General features: G+C 45.5%; 1 protein-coding gene across 2 annotated transcripts in view; it reads left to right on the forward strand.

Moving 5' to 3' along the window:
• Positions 1–22,944, forward strand: part of HLF (HLF transcription factor, PAR bZIP family member) — a 409,465-nt gene that overhangs the window by 19,817 nt on the left and 366,704 nt on the right. The gene's annotated exons all lie outside the window — the stretch shown is intronic.

The raw sequence follows: 22,944 nt of genomic DNA on the forward strand, positions 1-22,944 counted from the left end.
CTGAAGAACTGAAGGCACAAATGCAGGCTCTTGCATTGCAACAGGGAGCAGGGGCGGATAGAGATGAGGTCCGCTGGGAAAGAGAGATTCCTGACCATAACCGCAGGAGCCCTAACACCAGGGGCCTTCATCTCCCCCAGTCCCTGGACTCTACCACCCCCATGTCCCCTGGCGCACATGAGCACAGGGCCGCAGGGATGGCAGATTACTATCCAGCTAAGAGTATGGGGCTCATAGGCCAGTACCACTCAGGAATGGAGGGGTGGGCATCCGGGTATGGGCACCCAAGTACAGTACAGTTCAATGGGGAACCCCAGGAGAGTAGGCCCATTAAGGGCATCCTGAAAACCTCTGCCCAGTTAGGTCAGTGGAGGGGGTACCCATCAAATCCTGGCCGCAAGGAGGAATCTGAAGACTCCTCTGAACTGCGCAGGGCACAGGAGACCAGGTCCCCACATTCTGCCAGCCATTCCCAGGCTCGCAGAATCCGGGAAAACCTGGAAGAACAGACGGGAACCTCTGGGAGCAGTGCCTCTGAGTCAGAGGAAGAATGGACAAGGGTTACCCGAACCAAAAAGGCCAATAAGGCAAAAAGGGCCTTGCTCAAGGACCCCTTAAAGCAGATTAAGGCGATCAGGAGCGTCATCACGCCTTACCATAAGAACGCTAAGTATTCTGTTTGGGAGCACTTAGAGTTGTTTGAACAAATGATGGAGACTTTCCATTTGAAGGACAGCCAAAGCTGTATTCAATATGTAAAGTGGACATTCTCCCCGGAATACTCCAGTTTCTTTGCGGGGCTGGAGGACCAAAATCATTTAAGATGGTCCACCTATAAGGCGGCCATCCTGAAACATTTTTCTGTTCACAGAAATCCTCAAGAGGCTCGCAAGGCAGCCTACAATTTGCAATGTGGGGAGGATCAGGCCCCACAAGAATTTGTGCAGGAGTTAAAGCGGGCTTTTGCACAGACCACAAGAAGGGTGCGCACGGATAGCCGTGAATTTATAAACACGTTTTTCCATGCCTTGCCCAAATATATCATGACCCAGCTCGTGAGGGATTTTCACGAGAAAAGATCTTTAGACTGGGTCATTGAACAGGCTACCCGCATCTATGAGGTGCAGAAGCCCATAGAAAATAAAAGCAATGCCCAGAAAAACCCCAAAGCCAACAGCACCCCTGCTGCTGCCAAGGTGGCAGAGGTAAAGGTCACCCCCGTTTTGGATTTGGAGATGGGGGGGCCTAAAAACCTACCTGCACCTAATAATGCTAGGCCCAGAAGGTCCTCGGGCCAGTCGCAGACAGGGAGCCAGGGAGGCAGCCCCACAAATGGGGTCCCTCGCTCTCCTGACTATGTAAGTCCTCGCTACAAAGGTAATCGACCCATCCTGGGTTATGTGTGGACTCCTCCAGCCCAAGGGGGGGGATCCAGACAAGCACCTAACCCAGGGAACTTCCCTCCAAACTTCCCACAGGAGGGCAGAAATTTACCAAACCCTGGGCAGAACTTTTTCCCCAGATATCCACCCGACTTCCAACCCCAAAATCATCCATCCTTCTTTCCTCAATTCCCTGAGCCCAGACCACTGAATCCGGGAGAGGGGAGGCCAAGGGTGGAGGGGTACCAAAATCTTCCCAACCAGGGGTACTACCAGAGGAGGGACAGCTACCCTTCCTGGGATCAGCCCAGGGGAGAAAACAGGGCCCCGTATCAGCCTGAGCGGGTTTCCCAGTTAGAGCGCCAGGTTCAAAACATGGCGCGGGATATGGGTCATATACTGAGGGCACAGCAGAACCCTCAGATCAGCATGCCGGCGCAGAACGCACCCAACTCTGGACCTGGTGCTCCAGAACAATGACGGGGGCAGCACCCCGATAAATCACCGGTTCCCAGGGAGGAGGCACAAAGGGAAGGGGGGTGTAAAGCCTTGGAGGAAGCTTCCTTCCTCACTTGTAAACAGCCCCTGGAAACCCAGGAACCGGAAACAAAATCTCTTGCCCCTGAAAGTCTGCCTCCTAAGGAGCAGAGGGGGGGTAGGAGAAACAAAAGACCCAAACAGACTCAGTTTGAGGAGGAGGTACAGATCTTCCAATTTGAGGGAGAGGGATCCTCAGAGGATCCTGGGAAAAGGATCTTCTCCTTCAGAGAGGGGGGAACTCCTCCCAAAGAAAAATGGGTCCCTAGGGATGCAAATCCAGACTGGGGAGATGTGGAGACTGAGCTACCGCCGCCCACCATCTCATCCCAGAACCAACAGCAAGAAAATCCCCTGGTTCAAACCCATCCTGGCGACTGCCTCCAAAAAGGGGGGGGCGGCCCAGAAACTGAGCCAGGGGAACCCACAATGGCTCTGATCTCCAGTTGCAAATTTTTTCTTTCAGATTCCCAAGACTCTCCACAGAATTCTGCCCAAATCTCCTCGCTAGCGATGTCCAAAACCAGAAAATTAGCCCACCAGTTGTCCAAAAATGTACATTATCTGTGCCCCCTTGAGGAGAAGGAGGGAAGATATTATGCCCCGGTACAAGTACAGGGGCAGGGTACAATCTCAGCACTGGTAGACACTGGATCTCAAGCTACCCTTCTGTCCAGAAGGGCCTTTGACGAACTGAATGCAGGAAGGGGAGAGAATTACCAAATTCCTCTCACCTCTCTTCCTGGACAACTGCAGAACTTTGACGGGAAGGAAATTCCCGTCGAGGGGACGGCAGACTTGGACATTAAGATCGGGCGACATAAGTTGAAACACCCGGTCATAGTTGTGACCCCAGAGGGCACCCCTTGTTTACTAGGGAATGACCTCCTGAGAAGGTTGTCACCCCTAATAGATTGCGTAAACAAGGTCCTCTGGACTCAGACTAGCCGACCCATAAAATTAAAACAGAGTGTCAACCATGTTAGTTTAAACGGCACATGCCACCTGGTTGAACAAAAATCTGACCAAGTAGAATTTCACTTCCAGAACAACCAGATTCCAGACGTGACAGTAATAGCAGTAGGACGACAGACTGGTGATGGGGGGTCCTCTCTATTTCTGAAAATCAACCTTCCTTCCAGTCTAAAGTGGTACTCCACGCTGGAAGGAAACACTCTGAAATTCTATACCAATCCACAATCTGAAACTCCCACTCCTATAGTCCAGAAAGATGTGAAATCAGCTCAGAGCCTGGCTGATATTCAGCAAATTGGAGAGCAGTTGTTCATCCCTGTTCAGTTAAATGATGGGAAGGACTCTGTTCTCGCTCGAGTGTGTGTGAACAACGGTAAGAGCTTCATCAGCGAAGCCATGTTTCGCCAACTCCCAAAAGAACCAGCCATTCCCACCTTCAAACTGATAGACAAATGGGAAATGGACCTGGAAGCACCCAATTCAAAACATCTCCTGCCAAGCAGGTGTATGCTCAAAATCTCCATTGGCAACAAGAGCATAGTCCACAATTGTTGGGTCGTGCGAGACGTCCCTGCCGCCTTTTACTTAGGCAGTGACATTCTCAATCGCTTTGCCATTAGTTTGGACCTAATAAACTTCAAAGCTTGGTCCCGATTAGCGGATAATCCCATGGGCTTTGATGATCCAGAAAAAGCATTTAGGTCAGCTCAATTGCTACCTTATGCAGTTGAAATTCAGGTTAAAGAGGAAGTCACCATCCCAGAAAGGACCCGACAATTCTCCCTGGAAGTGAAAGTTAAAAGGGGACAAGAGTTGAAAAACCCTGATGCTTACATACATCTAAATGCTTCTCTCCAACAGCAAGGGTTGGGGGTAAACCCGACTCCATTAGTCAACATAGAACATGACCCCATTCTAATAGAGGTGGATAACAGCGACTTAAAGAGTATTACTCTAGCCGCAGGCACCATTATTGGAATGGCGGTTGATGACCGACATTTCTCCATTGATCTTGTAAATGAACTGTTAGGACCCATCCCCAAGGACTGTTTTGACAGTGACAGTGATGACAACGCAACACCAGACAGGATTTTTACCCGGCATGGGGGGAACTTCCTGGTGTACACTTCCTGCCCCTATGGTAAGGAAGATGTGACTTGTGACTTCAGGAGGGATGAGGTGATTTTCCAGGTCCATGAGGGCTGCCTTTCCCACCTGAAGCCTCCGGTCCAAATCAGCACTCTGACCAGGGACTTCTCCACCCAGCTGGAGGAGGCCGCTGAAATAGCCAAACCAGAAGTCTTTCCAGGCTTCAGGCAGATGGTGGAAGAGAGAGTCAACCTAGCTGATGCCTGTGTGACTCTGGAACAAAAGCAAAAGTTGAAACAAGTTTTCTTGGATTTCCAAGATCTCTTTGCGGTAGACTCATATGACTGTGGTCGCACTGACATCCACACAACAACAATCCCCACGGACCCTGGCATGACTCCTGTGTTTGTGAAGCAATATCGCTTGCCTCTCGCATCAATGGAGTCCCTTACCGAAATAATTAAGAACCTTGAGTCCCGGGGAATAATCCGTCCCGTCCACAGCACCTTCAATAATCCGGTGCTGGGAATATTGAAGCCAAACGGCCAGTGGAGACTCTGCGCTGACCTCAGGGAGCTCAACAAACGGGTCCACACTTCCCGATGGCCTCTTCCCTACATTGACCAAGGGCTGGCCCAGATTCAGGGGTCACAGGTATTCACTGCAATAGACCTGACCAATGGATACTGGACCGTGCCTGTCAGTAGGGAGGACCAATACAAGCTGGCTTTTACCTTTGGGGGCCAGCAGTACACATGGACCCGGACTCCCTTCGGATACCTTAACTCCGGTAATGAGTTCAATATTTTCCTACATAAGGCCATGCCCGACCTGGGTACGAGGGGTAACCTGGCTTATGTAGATGATGTCCTCATCAAAAGTTCATCTGTGGAGGAACACATAGCAGAGATCCGTTATGTTCTGACACAGTTGAGGGCCGCCGGAGCAAAACTTTCCTTTCAGAAAGCACAGTGGTGTAGAACCCGTGTTAATTTCTTGGGGCATGAGATTACTCCTCAGGGCCTCTGTCCCCAGGAAAAGAAAGTGGAAGCACTTCAGAAACTGAAAGACCCCACAACTCTGCGGGAACTAAGGAGCCTCCTTGGACTGACTAATTACAGCAGAAAGTTCATTGAGGGCTATGCAGAGATCACCAGACGCCTGATTCATCTCCTGAAGGGGGGGGTCAAGTGGGAATGGGGTCCAGAACAAGCCGAGGCGGTAAAACAACTCAAAAGAAGCCTCTCACAAGCGCCTTGCCTAGCTTACCCTGTCAGAAACAAGGAGTTCTTCCTGGAGACGGGGTTCTCTGATACGTGCTTGACGGCAGTATTATACCAAAAGCATGACAAGGTCAATAAAGTAATCTCCTATGCGAGCAAAACTTTATCCTCTGTGGAGGAAAAATTCAACGATTGTGAGAAGGCACTCCTGGCAACGGTGTGGGCATTGAAGAATTACCGCCCGTTTATCCAGGGGGAACACATCATAGTGGAGACTCCACACCAGCCTCTGCAATATCTCCAAAGTGACAGAATCCGGGCCGGAAATGTGAGTAATTCCCGAATTACTTCCTGGATTCTGTCAATGCAAGGCTTTCCTGTGGAGGTCAGATATGGCCAAAACAAGAAGAGTCCCCTCGCGCAAGGTCTGGCTGACTTGCATGATTGTGCCAGAGAAAACTGTCTCGAGGACGAAAGTCTAAAAATAAAGGACAACATGGAGGCATACCTTAATTCCCCACACAAAGTCTTTGAAGAAGACAAGTGTGAGGGAATGCCCACTGTCTATGTGGATGGATGCTCTTACCATGTTGACTACAACGGGGAGAAAGAACTAGTGGCCGGCGTAGGGAATGCATGGGTGAATGAGTCCCCAGAACCCTCCGCAGGATTCAAAATTGGTCCCCGAAGTAGTCAGGTGGCAGAATTGATGGCTGTGCATCAGGCCATCCTCACTGCTGTCCAACATCAACTCCACGAACTGGTCATAATCACAGATTCGGATTATGTACGGAACGGGTTCGTGGAGCACCTGGTTAATTGGAAAACCAGAGGCATGTTATGTGCTAACAACAAACCCTTGAAACATGGGAAGTTGATCCAAAACATTGATGATCTGGTCACCTCGAATGGGATGACCATCTATTGGAAGAAGATCAAGGGTCATTCCAAAGTAGAGGGACCAGACAAAACTGGAAATGACTTAGCTGATCAGCTGGCCAAAACCGGGGCCATCCAAGGGGATCTAATTGAGATTGAGTCCCTGTTGGGGGAAATCCAGGTCACTGCTATCACTAGGTCCCAGACAAATGCTCACAACGACCTCTCAATTGCACAATGGAGTAAGGAGACCCCTGATGCTGATTTGATTACTGCTCAGAAGGGGGATCCAATAATTGGTAAATTTTACCAGCACCTTGAGGACCCTGAGAACTTTCCCCTGACGGATACCGATTACATTGGGAAAGAGGACCTAAGAGTGTTGATGAAATGTCCCAAAATGTTCCGGATCCAAGACGGTTTGTTGGTAAGGAAATCCAAAGCTGGCCACGATCAGTGGGTGGTTCCTACCTCATTCCGAAGCCTGATGTTAAGTCACGCCCATGATGCGGCCACTGCCGGTCATAGGGGGTTTCACACAACATTGGAAATCTTAAGAGAGGTTGCATACTGGCCACACATGGGGCAGGACCTCGACCAGTACCTGAAGGGTTGCCTTGTGTGTGCACAATTTCAGCCATCATCCCTCACACACCGGGCGCCTTTACAAAAGAGGGGAATGACACTGCCATGGTCAGATTTACAAATCGACTTTGTAGGCCCTGTGATTCGCTCGGCTAGGGGGAATAAGTACATGTTGACTGTGACATGCTTGTTTACCAAGTGGGTGGAATGTCTCCCAGCCCCAAATTGCAAGGCAGAAACTGCAGCTGCCTTGATGATTAACCACATCTTTTCCCGTTTTGGTCTACCTCAAAGGATTGAGTCAGACAGAGGTAGCCACTTCACCAGTGAAGTAATGACAAAGATGTGGGAGATACTGGGGGTCAAGAGAAAGCTGCATATTGCTTATAGACCAGCTTCTTCTGGGGCAGTAGAGAGATATAACCGGACAATTGTGAGCATATTAAAGAAGTTTGTGGCAGATTCTGGGCCAAGTTGGGATATCCGATTACCTCTGGTCCTAATGGCCATCAGATCTACCCCTTCATCTGCAACCAAAATGTCACCATTTGAGTTGATGACTGGGCGCAAGATGGTGCTTCCGCAGCATTTGCTCTACAGGACCCAAGAGCAGACACTGATAAATGCCTCCACTACTCATGAGTATGTAGAGAATTTAAGGAAACACCTCCAACATGCTTTTGCTTATGCTCAGCGGAATCTAGAAAGATCGACTGATAGCATGAAGACCCATTATGACCTGAAAACTTCCAGGAAGGAATATCAGGTGGGAGACCGGGTCTATCTATACAACTTCCAAAGGAACCAGGCCAAGCAGCGCAAATTTTTGCCTACATGGAAGGGACCCTTTGAGATCGTCGATAAGATCTCCCCTGTGGCCTACAAGATCCGCATCCCCAAAGGCGGTTCGGCAGAGGGGGAAGACAAGTGGGTCCACATAAACCAGTTGAAATGTTGCCATCCCAGGCACACTCTGCAACAACTGGAGGAATCCTCTGGAATCCTAGCGGGTATTGTATCAGACTAATTCAGTTCCAATCATAAAACCTACCACATCTAGTCTCTAAAATATTGTGATTTACATGAAACTGTCTCTAGTGATACTGTTTTTTTTTCTCAAAATAAGAATGTAATGTTTCGTTATGATAAAATGCATATGCTGCCCCACTACCTCAACAGTGGTGGAAAAACGTCTATGAGTAGATATTGCCGCTTTTGCTTTATCATCCTAGGAGAGATGAAACCATGAAGGATGACCAAGAAGAACGATCCGGAGACCGGGAGCAGAGACGCAACGGGCCCGGGGTACCGCCCAATCTTCCCATCAGGACCGGCGAGGAGAACCGATCGATCAGTACCGGATGGAGAAGAAAACGCTGAACTGTGTCATCTACAGAAGAGGAAGAAGATTATGCGGACAGACCGGTGCATGGGTCAAAACCCTTGTGCACGCGACTCCCCATCGACTCAAATTCAAAGTGCAGTCGCGTGGGGGGGACTTGTTGGGTGTCCTGACCCACGTTTAAGCTACCCTGCTACAACATTTGGTGCTGTGGGCTTAGAAAATTCAAGATGGCGGAAAACCCACATGTGCGCTGAAATCCAGGAAAGCTGCGCAGTTTGTGCGCCCACCAAAATGGTTGCCTCACTTGCCACCCACCAGTGCGAGAATGAAAGGCCGGGTTGCCATGAGGGAAATGGGTTGCCAAAGGAAAAACAGTAGCGCCGGTTAGCTTCAAAGCGCTTTAAAACCACCATTGGACTACCCGCACAGTAGTCTGAAACCATTGGGAATGGCAATGCTGATTGCCAAATGCAACCTAGAATTGTGGGGAATTCATTTCTTAAATCCCAAAAATGGGTGCAGTACCAGTACTCACCACTATCCAAAAGCCGGCGTTTTAAAACCACTCTGTGTGTTTTTCTGAAGGCAAGCAAAATGCCTATTTCAAACCTTGCAACATGTGCAAAATATTCACTGAACACCAGCAGACATTTGGCAGAATGGAGTTTTGTGTGCCTACAAAATCTGGGAAATGAAGAGCCCAAAAACAATGCTTATAACAAAAATGCTATGGAGTCAGCAGCTTAAGCCTAACTACAACTGGATTTAAAACCACCAAAATCGAAAATGTTAAATTAAATGAGTGACCTATGTTTGGTGTCACATGCCTTTGTAACTGTTGAAATGTCATAGTTTTGCACTTAGAATCAGCATTCTAGCTGCATGTGTAAAATTACAAGTTATTTTAAAAGCAACAAAAAGTTAGCTGAAGGTCTGGCTTAAGGAACTTGATTTTGCCTAGCAACTACCCATCAGCAGTGAAACTTGAGTCACCACTGTGTTCCCAGGCCAACCTTCCTTTTGCTGCCCAGGCTAAGGATATGCCATCTATCTGATAATTGAATTTCCTGTGCTCTGCCAGAGAGTGAACAAAGCCCTCTCCACTCAGGCAAAGGTTTTTTATTACAGACGTCGTAAAAAGTGGCTTCCTCCTGGAGAAGCTGGGAGGAGCACTGCCTGTGAGAGCAAGCTGGCTTGGCAGAACTGGAAAGAACCAGAAATTCAACCTTGTGCTGAGGGTAAACCACACCCCTTTGGAGCCAGAACATAACTTTAAAAAGATGAATAACTCATAGAGCGGACATGTGAAAATTTTATAAATGACACCATAATTCTTGTGATTTTTCTGCCCACAGTTTAAGACGTGGTAGGAACCGGTGGTATGTTCAGGGGGGTTTTAGCGGAAAAGTGGATATTACTCTAAATGTGTGCATGTTAAAAATCTGAAACTTCATCAGTTAATGTCCCTACCCCCTGCACACATGTATGTAAAGTTGGGTCCATGTCGGAAATTGGAAAAGCAGTTAAAAAGTCAATTATGTACACTCTTTGAATGCAAGCTCCGAGAATGAGCAGATTTGGACATAGACATGGCTAAATTCAGCCACACCATGTATATGTAATTTTAAACAAATGTGTACCTGTGCAAATATGTTTTTAGGTCAGATATAGATTGTGTGTAAAGTTGACAGGGGTGGGTTCTCTGTATCATAAACAGACCTCATCATGATGACACTTCATTTCATTCCCCCAATCAAGGGGACGAATGAAAGCTGACCAATGACGATTGAGAGGGGCAAGTCTAGTGATGCAACACACACACCCATTCTCAAGAAACAGATAAAAAGCAGAGAGTCAGGACACATAGGGGGATTCATTTTTCATCTGCCGCTGAAAGCTCTGCCGGAAAAATCCATACTTACCTCCATCAAACTCCAGAAAGCCAAACTAGAGACTTCAATCTATCCAGAGCAGAGAGACCCAAAGAACCGGTGCCTAGCAGAGACCAGACCCCTGTGAGCAGTTCCAGAGGCCAGGCGCTGTGAGCAGAACCCGGAAAGACCTGACCAGACTGAAGTCCGTGACCAAGTCGCTTTCCTGTTCAAAATCTCTTGTGAGTACTTAGCAAAACTCAGAACACATCTCTTAGTTTAAATTCATCTAATTCAATCTATTTAACCTAAGTAGAACTGCCTCCTAGCTGTCACCTGTCATTCTAGCTGCAAAAATTTGTCACTTGTCATTTTGAAAAAGTGTGCGTTTAAAATTTACAAAACCAAAAACGACCTTTACTAAATTACTCATATCTCCGCAACCGTTTGGGCTAGAGACTTGCAATAACTTTCATTTGGAAGCTGAGATCCCAGGCTTTTCTAGGACCCCAAAACGGTAGAGATAGTCCTTGCGGTTCCTTGGTAATAGCGCTCGGCGCATCCGCGAATTTTACCGCGATTTGCAATTTCTTCACATGTAAAAACTGCTGCTGTTTGCTTTCCATTGGCCAGAAATTCGTTTTAACCTGCTAACTATCCCTGCCTCATTGCTAGTGTGAGCCTGGACTAATATTAACTAGATACCACTCATCCTGAACCTCTATAAGGGAATTAAAAGCAAATTTAGCATATTTCTCATTCATTGCCAGCACATATCCAAGCATTGCCTGTGTTTTCAAAACTCCTATCTGTTTTCTGTAAGCTTGCTGGGATTGAACTGAATTACAGTTGATTGCATTTCTGAGGACTGTGTGTTTTCCTTCCATTTCCTTGCATTGCATAAAGAGGGGGGGAGGGAATAGCCCGAGAAAAGTGATTACATTGTCTGGTTGAATCATATTGAGTATTTCTATACTGCATTCATTCATTCAACCTTGCATCCATTTGAACTCTATAAAGCATTTTGTACCACCTTATACTTCTGTACCTATTTGCCAGTGTGCTACCTTATCCATTTCATCTCAACTCCTTAGTAATTATAAAGAAGTGTGCTAGTGCCAGATTCTCTGTTGTTGATCTTTATCATATCAGATTAAGTGTGATATTCAATTATTAATTTATTATAAAGTGTGATATATATATTTTAATTTATCAAATAAACCTTTTAAACTTGCAAAACAGAACTACTTCTTGGCTCAGTGGGGTCAGGGGGATTCCAAGAGAGGGGTGTTATACAAGGGTAGTCATCCAGGACGCATGAACTGGACCTAAAGATATAGCAATAAGGGTTTTCATTCAGTATTCTAGACTAGGCGTTAACTTGGCTGTAGTGCTGAATTGAATCCTCTTACAGTCTGGAGCGAGTAGAGGTAGGAAATAATGCATTTTTGTATGCATACATGCAAGGGTGTGTATGTATGCATGTATGCATGCATGCAAAGGTTGTTTGTGTAAGAGCACTTGTGAATAAGAGCGCAGTGTAATGTTGTGCATGGGTGTGGATGGCATGTGGTCCACGTTTGAATGAGCTTGCACTGTTCATGTTCTGAATGGTTGCACGTTTGAATGAGGGAGGAGTGTGTATATTTCATGGGTGCATGACTGCATGTATAATAAATGCGTATGAATGTGTGAGCTTGTGGGGACAGGTAGAAAGGCAGTGGAGGCTTCTGGGGGGATGGCGTGAAGGCGGTCATGCCAATTTGGACATTTTCCTACAGTGATTACTTGTTTTACTGTCATTATGGGCAAAGTCAACTTGATGGGTGTTCTTATGTGGCACTGTGACTACACTGCATGAACACGGGAGAGGGGAATACATTGGGGAATCCCCAATGAGTTACAGACTTCTTTGCAATTGTGTTCCTTTGTCAACCCTCCAGGACCCTCCCACATTTGAGCCATGCACTGCAAGGGCTGAAGTCAGAGCCATTCATTCACACTGTCCCAATGTAATTGGAAGAATGGGAGGGCATGTCACAGGCACTGAGCTGTAACATTTTAATCACACAATAAGCAACCTAAGAACAGCCTGATTATATCAGTTTTACAACCCAATTGGCAACCATCTTATATTGCATGTAGCACAGAGAATCTGGTCAACCACATCAACAATAGGCATCTGGGTGGAAACCAACTTGATATTCTCTCAAATGAGCCTATGAGTCCACAGGTGGGGACTTGCTCTCAGATGACCCTTGAGATTTCACACTGGCAGCTGCTTATCAAACATGTCTTTGTAGGGGTATAATAAATAGTTGACGTATGGGGAATAACAACATGTCAGGGGCCACATCTATATTATAAAATATTACAACAATTGGGTAATTGTAGTTCCTGAAAAGATCTGTCAAAGTGGTCCTGAGTGAGGTTTGATCTACAAATCATTGCCACTCATACAGAATGGAAACATTTCTGGCGTAAGACTGGATCATCATCATTTCTTAATATATCAACATAATTAGCTGTACTATATAATTCTCTGTGATCTCTGCAGGGAGAAACCTGAAGCAGCACAGCCCACCAGGCATGCAGACTTCTTGGTTCTCACTATGTATCTGTCTCACAGCGGCTCCAGGGCCCGCCTCCCCAGACCTCCTTCACCAACAGGCTTGAATGGCAGATTGCCACAGATTGATATCTAGGTAATTGTGATTAACCAAGTCCACTGCTGCTATGTGGAGTACAGTTCAGTGCAATAAGTAGATACAATACTTTTCAGAATAAACTTTCGACCACAGGGTCCAGTGCTTTAATACTCATACTCATCCCTCCTAAAAGGGACTGGACTATGCGAGTAGTTGAGTGGATACTCACACAGAAGCACACCAAAGAAACTATGGGCCTCATTACCACCCAGGCGTTAAGGGTTAACGCCGTCGTTAACCCTTAACGCCTATTCTGATTTTAACGGCTGCTTTTAGCAGCCGTTAAAATCCATGGCGCTAACCTGCCATGATGCTAATTACACCACCGTAATTTACGGTGGCGTAATTAGCGCCTTCCCCACTCCCATTATGCCCTATGGGGCAAAAATGGGAATGGGGAAGGGAAAATGGGAAATGGGATTTACCGCCGCACTCACCTTGGAATGGGGCGGTAAATCCGCCATCCACCATGGTGTAAACGCAGTTTACACCATGGTGGTAAAGTTGGCGCAATTAGCGCCTGGGTTGTAATGACCTGATGATTACGAATTAGAACAACACCCAAAATATCTGTGCCTTGATGAAGGCCTCTGCACAAATAAATATAGCCAGGGAGAAAGCATGCAGGCCACATGTATTTGTATAAGGCAACCATCATGATCATAGGACCAGTAGGGTCAAAGACTGAAATAGGTACACCTAAATAATCGCCTTTTGACCTTGCATTAGGACCACCTCCAGTATTTGCCGCCACTACCCGTACAATTGTCAACTGTTTACAATCACTTTGTAAATGCCATGACATCTTGAACAGCATTTCCTATGTCTCTCTGATTCATGGCCTGATTCATGGCCTGATTCATGGCCTGATTGTTAGCACCTAATCAACTTTTCCTTCTTCCGTCCCTTAGCCATAAAACATACTTTATTTTCCACATAATTGTAAGGCAGTAATACCAAAAATACAAATTAAACCCATTATCGATAATAAATACCCAGCAAACCTATGCTTCTGAATAGTTGTGTCTGTCTTGTTTACGCCAACCCCATTTTATGATACAATGTTTATTTGCGTTTGTCCGTGCTAGTGTTCTGCCTTCTCTGAGAATGCGTATTGATTGTATTTTATCTTGCTCACCATGAAATTAAGTATTATGTTATTCAGTAATATGTGCTGATGTGCTGATTTTACGGTGTGCATCGAAACAAAACATGTTTTAACCTGCAGCGAAATGCAGAATTATCTGCAGACCCCAGTAACCAGTTAACTGTGTAGATTGAGTTAGTTTGTTTAGGGTGTCAATTTCCACCTTGGCACCATAAGCATGCCTAATGGCCAACTTGGCATTTCTATCCATACTCTCAGGCCTAGCCCAATATTAACTTAATCCACAATCGTGAAGTTCATTCTTTACGTGTGCAAGCCAGGGCAAAGACCATCCTTGGACAATATATAATGTAGGGCCTCCCTATATTTACCCAGTTTCTCGGTGGACCATATCATAGCCCAATAATAGACTGGCCTAGCCTTGCAAATGGACTCAATATGCTGCATGTTAGTTTCTAGATACACTGGAATACTCGGTGCATTGAAAGGCAGACCCAACATTTTCTTCAGGAACTTACTTTCGATTACCGAGAGCTTCAAGCATCTATTAATGCCCCAAAGTTCTGCATCACACCGGGGCGCTTGCCGAACAAGGATCTTAAATGCTTTCGGGAGACCATAACCGCCCTGTGCCCATGCTCCCCAGTGAACCTTGCAAGGGCCCCGCTGTATCTCGCCAGTGTGACCCCCAGCCTTGCTATTTGTCCATCCCACCTGCAGTCCCGTTTAAACCTCAGACCCAAATAATCACACAGCTCAACCTGCTCAATGGGCCCTTCACTCAACTCAAACCTTAAATATGTTTTACCCTTTCTTCTATTGTCTCTGAAGACCAGGGATTTTGTTTTTGAGACGTTGATAGTTAGCCCATTCGATCTGCAAAATTCAATGAAGGTCTTAAGCTGCGTTGTAAGACCTGCAGGCATTAGAGAAAGAAGCACTGCATCGTCTGCAAACATGAGTACTGGCACCCTGTCCTTAGCCAAAGCCGCGGCATCTGTCAGAAGACTTAACAACTTTTCAACTGCTCGGTTTATAAAAACACACAACAACTTTGGGGCCAAAATGCACCCCTGGTGTACTCCCATCTCTATGCCTACTGCTATAGAAGTGCTACCATCCTCGCCCCACCTTATAACAGCCTCCTTACCGGTATAGAGGCTTTGGATGGCTCTTAATAGAAGAAATCGGTATGTTAGGGCTAAGCAGAATATCCCAAAGCCTTGGCCCTGTGTCGAACGCTGTTCGAAGATCAAAAAAGAGGGACATCTTGGTAAGTGTAACATATAGCTGTGCTAGTACTACTTCAAAAACCTGCCTGCACGTGTCTTAGAACCCTATTTTGCTCGATCCAGGTTTCAAAATGGCTTAGGGTAGCCCTTTCAAATGCTTTTCCCCCTGCATCCAAAAAGGAAATGGGCCGGTAATTGCTAGGCGAGTCCGCACATCCCTTTTTGATAACAGGTGCTATTTCTGCTTGGATCCAAGAAACGGTTACAGAATTACATCTAAGTGTTGCATTAAATAGCTTAGTTGAGTAGGGGGTCTATACTCGGCCTCTGAAGCATACAAATAAATGGGAAACCTTGTCTAGGCCCGGGCCTTTGGCTCAGGAGGGCAGCTCTGACTTCTTCTCGTGTCAAGGTCAGAGACATATGGTTCTCTAATCTAGCGTCCTGCTCTTGCTTAGAGTTTGGGGTCCCTGAATTCCCTACAAAAACCTGTTTTGTAGGTTTCTGGTTATAGTTTCTGTTAGTGTTTTGGTCTATTCCGGCGCTATGATGCCTTCAGTGGTGTAAGTCTGTGCACTACAAATAAACTTAACATAACCGTATCAATGACATTAGCATCAGCTGACAAAAGAGAGCCTTTTCATATTAGCAAACTGTTTTACAAAGTCTTTGTTCCAGAAGTATGGATGGCTCTTTTAAACATGCTGTGGCAATTTTATCTGCCCATGTGTGTTTCCCTAGTTTTTTCACTTTTGTAGCTGAACTCATGGGCAGTTTTGCTATTTTCTGGGAGTTTGAGATCTAGAAACTGTTAGCTTCCCCTTTCTGATTTCTGTGAAATCGAAATCCCTGCTTCAGCTACACCTTACCCCAGAATCTTAGGGTACCCACACCAAAGGCCCTATGTAATGTGTACCTGAATCCTTTCTTTAAAGGTGCATCTCCTGATACACTGAGGCCTACAGGCCAAGCGCCATATACATGGGAACCATTGATTGCTCTCTGAGCAGAACTCCTTATTTCTGCCATTAAAACTTAACATGAACATATAAAGGCCACTGGGACCTTACTATCAATTACCACTTAGAATTAAAGCATTGATCTTAAAAGTATTAATTTTAGGTAACAGGCTCATAATTGGTTTTTAGGCTTTGGATAGGTTTTTGATTTATGTGAACTATAAAACATGACCCCATCCAAGGATCTCGCAGGGTTGGTTGTTCTAATCTTCTTTATCCTCCAGTTCTTTCAATGCTACCTTTTTTGTTAATTTTCGGTTTTTTGAACGTTAGATCCATAGTGAACAAAACAAGGGTAATGCGGGATCATTTATTTTGATTACATTAGTCTTTCTTATGTATTACCGTAGCATGGATGTGTCACTATGACAATTCCAGTCAGGCTGCACTTTCCTCTGACAAATCCTACACACTGCATACTCCTAGACCAACAGGCAATTGGGGGTCGGGGTGCTGATATTTTATTCCATCCTCAATGGATGAATAGCCCACACAACGTTTTGTTACAAACTGTTCAATTGCTTGAATATCATGTTGCTCTTATTTTGAGGCCATTTTATATAGCCCTTTTAATTATATACTGTCCTACGTGTTCTTTGTCTAATTTCTACGAGGAACTTGAACTTGTTGTATCACTCGTGTCAACCTTCTGTGTTCATTTTCTTATGTTGGTGACTTCATTATCCATATTATATATCTCGGTCTGATTTTTCTTATTCTCCTCTGTTTCCATACTGTGTTATAATCTTGCACTTCTTCTGTTTCCTCATACTCACAATGAACGTGGACCATTTGATGTCATTCTTGCTTCTCCCGAAGTCCCTAACTTAGTTTCTGTAGCTATTGCTGGTCATTATTACATTTCTCCCCCTTGTTCTCATCTTCTTGCTTGTATTCTTCTATGGATCTGTTAATAGATTGCACCATCTACTGCTTCTCCAAATTTTCTAAGATCTTGGACACCTCGTGAGACCTCCCTTTCTCCCTACGCCTCCTTACTTCTTTCCACCACCTACCACTCTCTCTGTTTCCTCACTATTGGCCTTCACACCAACCACTCTGGCTGAATTGTCACTTGTCCTCTGGGCTACCTACTGACCTTTGCTCCAGGGTTCCCACACTACAAGTAGTCAAGAAACTGCACCCTGACATGGTCTTGCCTCTCCCTCATCTTCAACATTTCATTTTACTCTGGTATTGTCCTATCCTGTTTTAAGGTTGCCACTTTCATACACATTTTGAATAAACCCATTGCTGAGCCCAACAACCCTACCAACCATTGACTCAACTATTAACCCACATCTCTCCTTCCCCATTATTGCACATTTCGTGATCATATAGGGCCACATTACGACTCAGGAGGTAAGGGGTTTACGGCGGCGTAAACAGCGCCGACCCTTACCGCCTGATTCCGAGGTCCCTTAGTGCCATGGAGGTTTTAACACCTGCTTTTAGCAGGTGTTAAAATCCATGGCGCTAAGGGACCTTGATGTTAATTATGCCACCGTAATTTACGGTGGCGTAATTAACGCCTTCCCCACTCCCATTATGCCCTATGGGGCAAAAATGGGAATGGGGAAGGGTAAATGGGGATTGGGGACTTACCGCCCCGCCAACCTCGGAATGGGGCGGTAAGTCCGCCAACCACCATGGCGTAAACGTAGTTTACGCCATGGTGGTAAAGGTACGACCCAGGCGGTAACTTACCGCCTGGGTCGTAATGAGGCCCATAGTCTTCGATGGCGTCACCTGGGGGCCAACTGACTCATGACTCCCTCCAATCTTGGTTTTGCAGTAGACCCACCACAGAGACAGTGTTACTCACATCCCAAAATCTCTGTCTAGGTTTACCTCAGCCATTTCTCATATGCCCTCATTCTCCTTGATCTTTTTGACACCTTTGATACAATTGACTATCCCTCACTCTTCCATACATCATACTCCTTCTCGTCTTGGCTTTCCAGGCACCATCATGGCTAGAATGGCCTCACACCTAGCTGATCACTCCATTTCCATTTTTTAGAACACTTAGATCTCCTTCACCACCCTTCTCCCTGTAGCAGAGCCTGTTCTTGGTCTCCTCCTTTTCACACTCTACATCTCCTTGCTCGGCAAACCAATTTCATCCTTTGGACTGTCATATTATCTGTTTAATGATAATACTGAAACCATCTCTATCTCAGTCTTCACCCCTCTCACATCACTAACTGCCTATCTGCTATCCGACACTCAATCGCAATGTACTGCTTGATGCTTTACTTCTCTAAAACTGAAGTGGTTTTTCTCTTAATCTTAAGTGTTCCTTCCACCCCATGGGGGATAAAAAGGGATGGAGCCCCCTTTTATGGGTGCTAAGGGTGCGGTTTAGTGGGTAAAAGGAGGTCCTCCCTTTTTAAGGATGTGGTGGGGATAGGTTTGGGTGAGGGAAAGAGCTTCAATGCAATTTCTGCACAGCAAAGCCCTGCACAGTAAATACATGGAAAGTGAAGACATTGAACCCTTACCATTTTCAATAAAGATATACAAGCCATTATTTTAAAAATGTATATCTTTGTATACATTGCTCTCTAATTTCAAAAGAAAGGGAGCCCCTTGGGAGAGCCAGCTTCTTGGGCTTGAAAATGGCCAAGCTTCCGAAAAAAAAAGTTCAAATTCATAAACAACATAGACACTAATTGAGATTGTTTAGGTCATCAATGCAGGGAGTTTTCTCATGACTTACAGAAGGAGATGGTCGCTTTGGCAGTGGTGGAGGTGGGTTCATTGTGCATTTGGTTCTACGTGTAGGGTTTCTACTCTTTCGTGCAGCAGTCTAGTGAATGGAGCACAGCGTGCTGATGTCAGCGGGATCCATCTCCCGAACCAGGAAGCCTTTATCTGCAGTGCAACCATGGTAACCAGTGAAACACTACTGCTTTAGCAAGATGCTCCGTGCGTTTGATTTGTAGTTCTCCTTATATGCTTGTCTTTCGCTTCTTTTCTATCCATCTCTCTCCTCACCTATATTTGCTAACTTCTGCCTTTCTACTCAGCAGTTTCCCCGCAAGCGTTTTCCTGACTCTGCTCTCCGGCGCTGCGCGATGTGACCAGCCTTTCCCTGCATAGTCAGCGACAGTAAGCATTCTTCTCTTTGTCCCTGTGCTCCTCGTTGTGATCAGCATTTCCTTACAAAACATTATGGGTCATTACAACCCAGGCGGTAAGTACACCAACTTTTACGCTAAACTACGTTTACACCATGGTGGATGGCGGATTTACCACCCCATTCCAAGGTGAGTGGGGCGGTAAATCCCCATTTCCCATTTTACCCTTCCCCATTCCCATTTTTGCCCCATAGGGCATAAGGGGAGTGGGGAAGGCTCTAATTACGCCACCGTAAATTACGGTGGCGTAATTAGCACCAAGGCGGTTTAGCGCCATGGATTTTAACGGCTGCTAGAAGCAGCCGTTAAAATCGGAATCAAGCGTTAAGGGTTAACGACAGCGTCAACCCTTAACGCCTGGGTCGTAATGAGGCCCATTGTCTTAGTGGCAGCCGACATTGCTACCTATTTGACTTCCCCGCTTTCCCTCATACAACAGTCCTCTGTCTTCTGTCAAGTGGCGACCTGCAGGCGGAACAGGTTGCTCTCCAGCAATCATCACTGAAATGCTTTTCTGCTGCATACCGGATTGTACCTTGACTTGGCTCTCAACGGTGGACCGACTTCACTGGTGCCTTTCGCCGAACTTATAAGGTTTTCTATCCCAGATGGTTTCCACAGGGTTTCTGTATTTCCTGTTTTTATTTATCAAGGATTGCAGAGGCTGCAGAGCATCTCTTGCTGTCATCTACCTGCTGCCCATGGAACAGGTTAGAGCCTTCCTTTGGTTACGGAATAATAGATAGCGATGCCCACTCTATAGTGGTTCAGATGCAGCATTGATGGTAGCGGTCCAGAACCTAACAGAGGAAGTTTAAACGTTAAAACGTGGGAATTTAACTTTGTGCCAACAAATGGCACGCACTACAGGACCAGCTGATATTCCACCTGGCCCCTTACCAGGGGGGAAGTATGATGGAAATCCACATAAACTGAATGAGTTCTTAGACGCCTTCACTGTCCAATTTACTTTCAAAACTGCTTTTTGGAAGATCGGACGCAAGCAGTTATACTTGGAGGCTTTTATTCTGGTAGCCTCACAGTTTTGTACGGAGTGCCCCAGGGTCGTCTGTGTTCATATCTACCTTAGACCACCAATGAACATTTTTTCTAGGTTTGAGTTGAGTTTTCACTCTTATGCGGATGATACACAAATCTATGTTAGATTAAAATCTGCACCGGATGTCACAGAACACATTCTAGCAATAAAACCCTGGATGTTTAAGAGTCAGCTCCAACTTAACCCCACCAAAACGGAGGTTATAGTGTTTGGCCCAAAAAATCTATTAAGGGACTACCATACTACTACTCCCTGTCCTGCCATTTTTGATGCGGCCACCACCTTCTCTTGTAAGGTAAAAAATGTAGGCTGCATATGGCAGGCATCTATGCCATGTAATGCCCAGGTCTCTGAAGTTGTGAAACCGATTTTCTATCAACTCAGGCTTCGAAAACTTATTTTACCATTTATTTCTGCATTGGATGGGTGGTGGTTGTGGGGACAATGGTAAACTCCTCACTTGACTATTGCAGCATGCTGCTTCTGGGAGCACCAGAGAGCCAGTTACATTGACTTCAGGTGGCCCAGAATGCTGCTGTTAGACTGGAATATAACCATCCTAAAAAGGTGTCCAATTCTATGTACTGGAGAAAGTTGCACTGGCTGCCCGTTCGGAAACAGATTGAATTGCCTAATACATAAGTGTATTCAGGGAGTGGCACCCAGCTATTTGGCTTTGAAAATCAAGCTCTTTCAGACAGTTTGCTCGCCACAGTCAACTGGGAAAAATGTGCTGGTTGTCAACCCTTCTCTATGGGTCGCTCGGGCCGATCGATGTTTCTCTATTAGGGGTCCCTGTCTCTGGAATGCTCTTTCAGCTGAATTGCGTAATATGTCATTGGTTGCTCTTGTACAGAAAAATCTAAAGACTTACTTGTTCCAATGATTTTCTTCACTTGTGGCAAAGTTTTCAACAGATGATAGGAATTGAACATTTTCACCAAGATGCAGTTTCTCTGCTTGGTTCGGAAGGAAATGCTTGCTATAAATTCCGAATCAAATCAGAATCAGGTGCATCGTGCAATGCATTGGGAGTGGTTCTGAAGCAACAGGACGATGATGGTGCTGAGTTCCTGTTGGCATACCTTTCCAAGGCTGTGTCGCCCTTGGGGGGAGAATCCAATGCAAAAGCAGACCAAGCAGGAGCAAGAAAGGAGGAATGCTTAGAGGCCTGCGGGGGAAGCAGGCAGTCAGTCAGATGCAGGAAGGCAAATGAAACAGCAGACTACAACACCAAACAATCAACAGGGAACATTAGGGAAAAAACGGGAGCAGATGTGAATAGGGTGCCAAGGAACAGGAGCGTGGAAAAAGGAGAGCAAGCCTGAAACCTCTCCCCTCTATACCCATGTAAATAAAGAAGCATGAAACCACAATGAAAAACAAGAAACCTCTCCAAGTAGGGGAGTGTCATGCCACAGCAGAGCATGGGCAAAGAATTATAGAACTCAGTTAGACTTTTCTGTTCAGGAACCAGAAATCACTGGGCTCAAGAACAAGGGGATTGCTAGCCAGGATAGCCCAGAAGCAGGAAAAGCCTAAACAACAGATCTTAATCAGGAATTCAGCAACCAAAAACAAGGCACTATGAATAAGAAACAAGATGGCTGGCCACACCAGGAACACTGCATCGATGATTGATGCTGGGTGAGGCCAACCGAGGGTCTTAAAGCTAATGATCACTAGCCATAGATGTGATGAAGTGCTGACGCCTGCTGGCCACAGATGGTCTGTGTCTTCCATTAGTACTTGCTCTGCGAGAATGGAATTGAAGAAGTATTCATGAAAGTTTGGTGTATACTATCTTAGAAAAACATTCTGGCTTCCCATAATGGTGTGAGTGGATGTGGGTTCATAGCTTCCAGATCGTTACATTCTTATGACATAAGGTTTGGAAGCAACGACCAATATTGGATAGGTCCCACATGATGCCCTCAATGGTGGGAACGGGAGCCAAGGGAGGGAAACGTGATAGTAGTAGATACAGTTCATCAGTGGTAAGCTATTGTTTCTTCCTTAAATGTTTGCAACATCCATACAAATAAAAGCTTATATTTAAGCTAACAAAGTATTATTCTTTTTTTTTCTTTTTTTCTTTTTCTTTCTCATTTATTGTGCATTTGGTTACAAACAATATAAACCTTAAGCTCATATATTGAATATGCGACAATTCATATCCACAATACATTAAAATCAATATATACAAACTTCCCAAAATAAAAACAGCTATCAAACTATGTATTCAAATGATTCCTTCAATTTTGCATCCAGCTAATTTGCCTCTTCAACCAATTAGTGATCCAAAAGGAGCTTTACTGCCTCGTTCCATACATAAAACCCTGCACCTGTTATAGCCAATGATGTTGCACCTTATAAGATGCTCCAAAATTGGTTTCCTCCAGAATTTCCAATTTCAGTGACAAAAGAAGCATATGCCTTGTCCTAGTTAGGGGCTGATTCATGGAATTTGTGCGCCGAAAAACGGGGATTTGTGCGCCATTCTGCATGCAAATCCCTGTTTAACAAATGGGGATTTGCAGGCAGAATGGCGCACAAATCCCCGTTTTTCGGCGCACAAATTCCATGAATCAGCCCCTGAGTCTTCAATAATGGGCATTGTGTCAGTAAGTGCTAAATAGACTCTACTGCACCTTGACACAATCTACATTTTCTCTCTTCATGGGCAACACCAATCCAACTACCCGTGTACTCATATGTGGGTAGGATATTTAGGCTAGGCGGAGAAAAACAATGAATTCCTGCATTTTTCCATTACATAATTTCCGCA

This window comes from Ambystoma mexicanum, chromosome 3q, assembly GCF_040938575.1.
Source record: "Ambystoma mexicanum isolate Mex_15411 chromosome 3q, UKY_AmexF1_1, whole genome shotgun sequence".
Lineage (NCBI taxonomy): Eukaryota > Metazoa > Chordata > Amphibia > Caudata > Ambystomatidae > Ambystoma > Ambystoma mexicanum.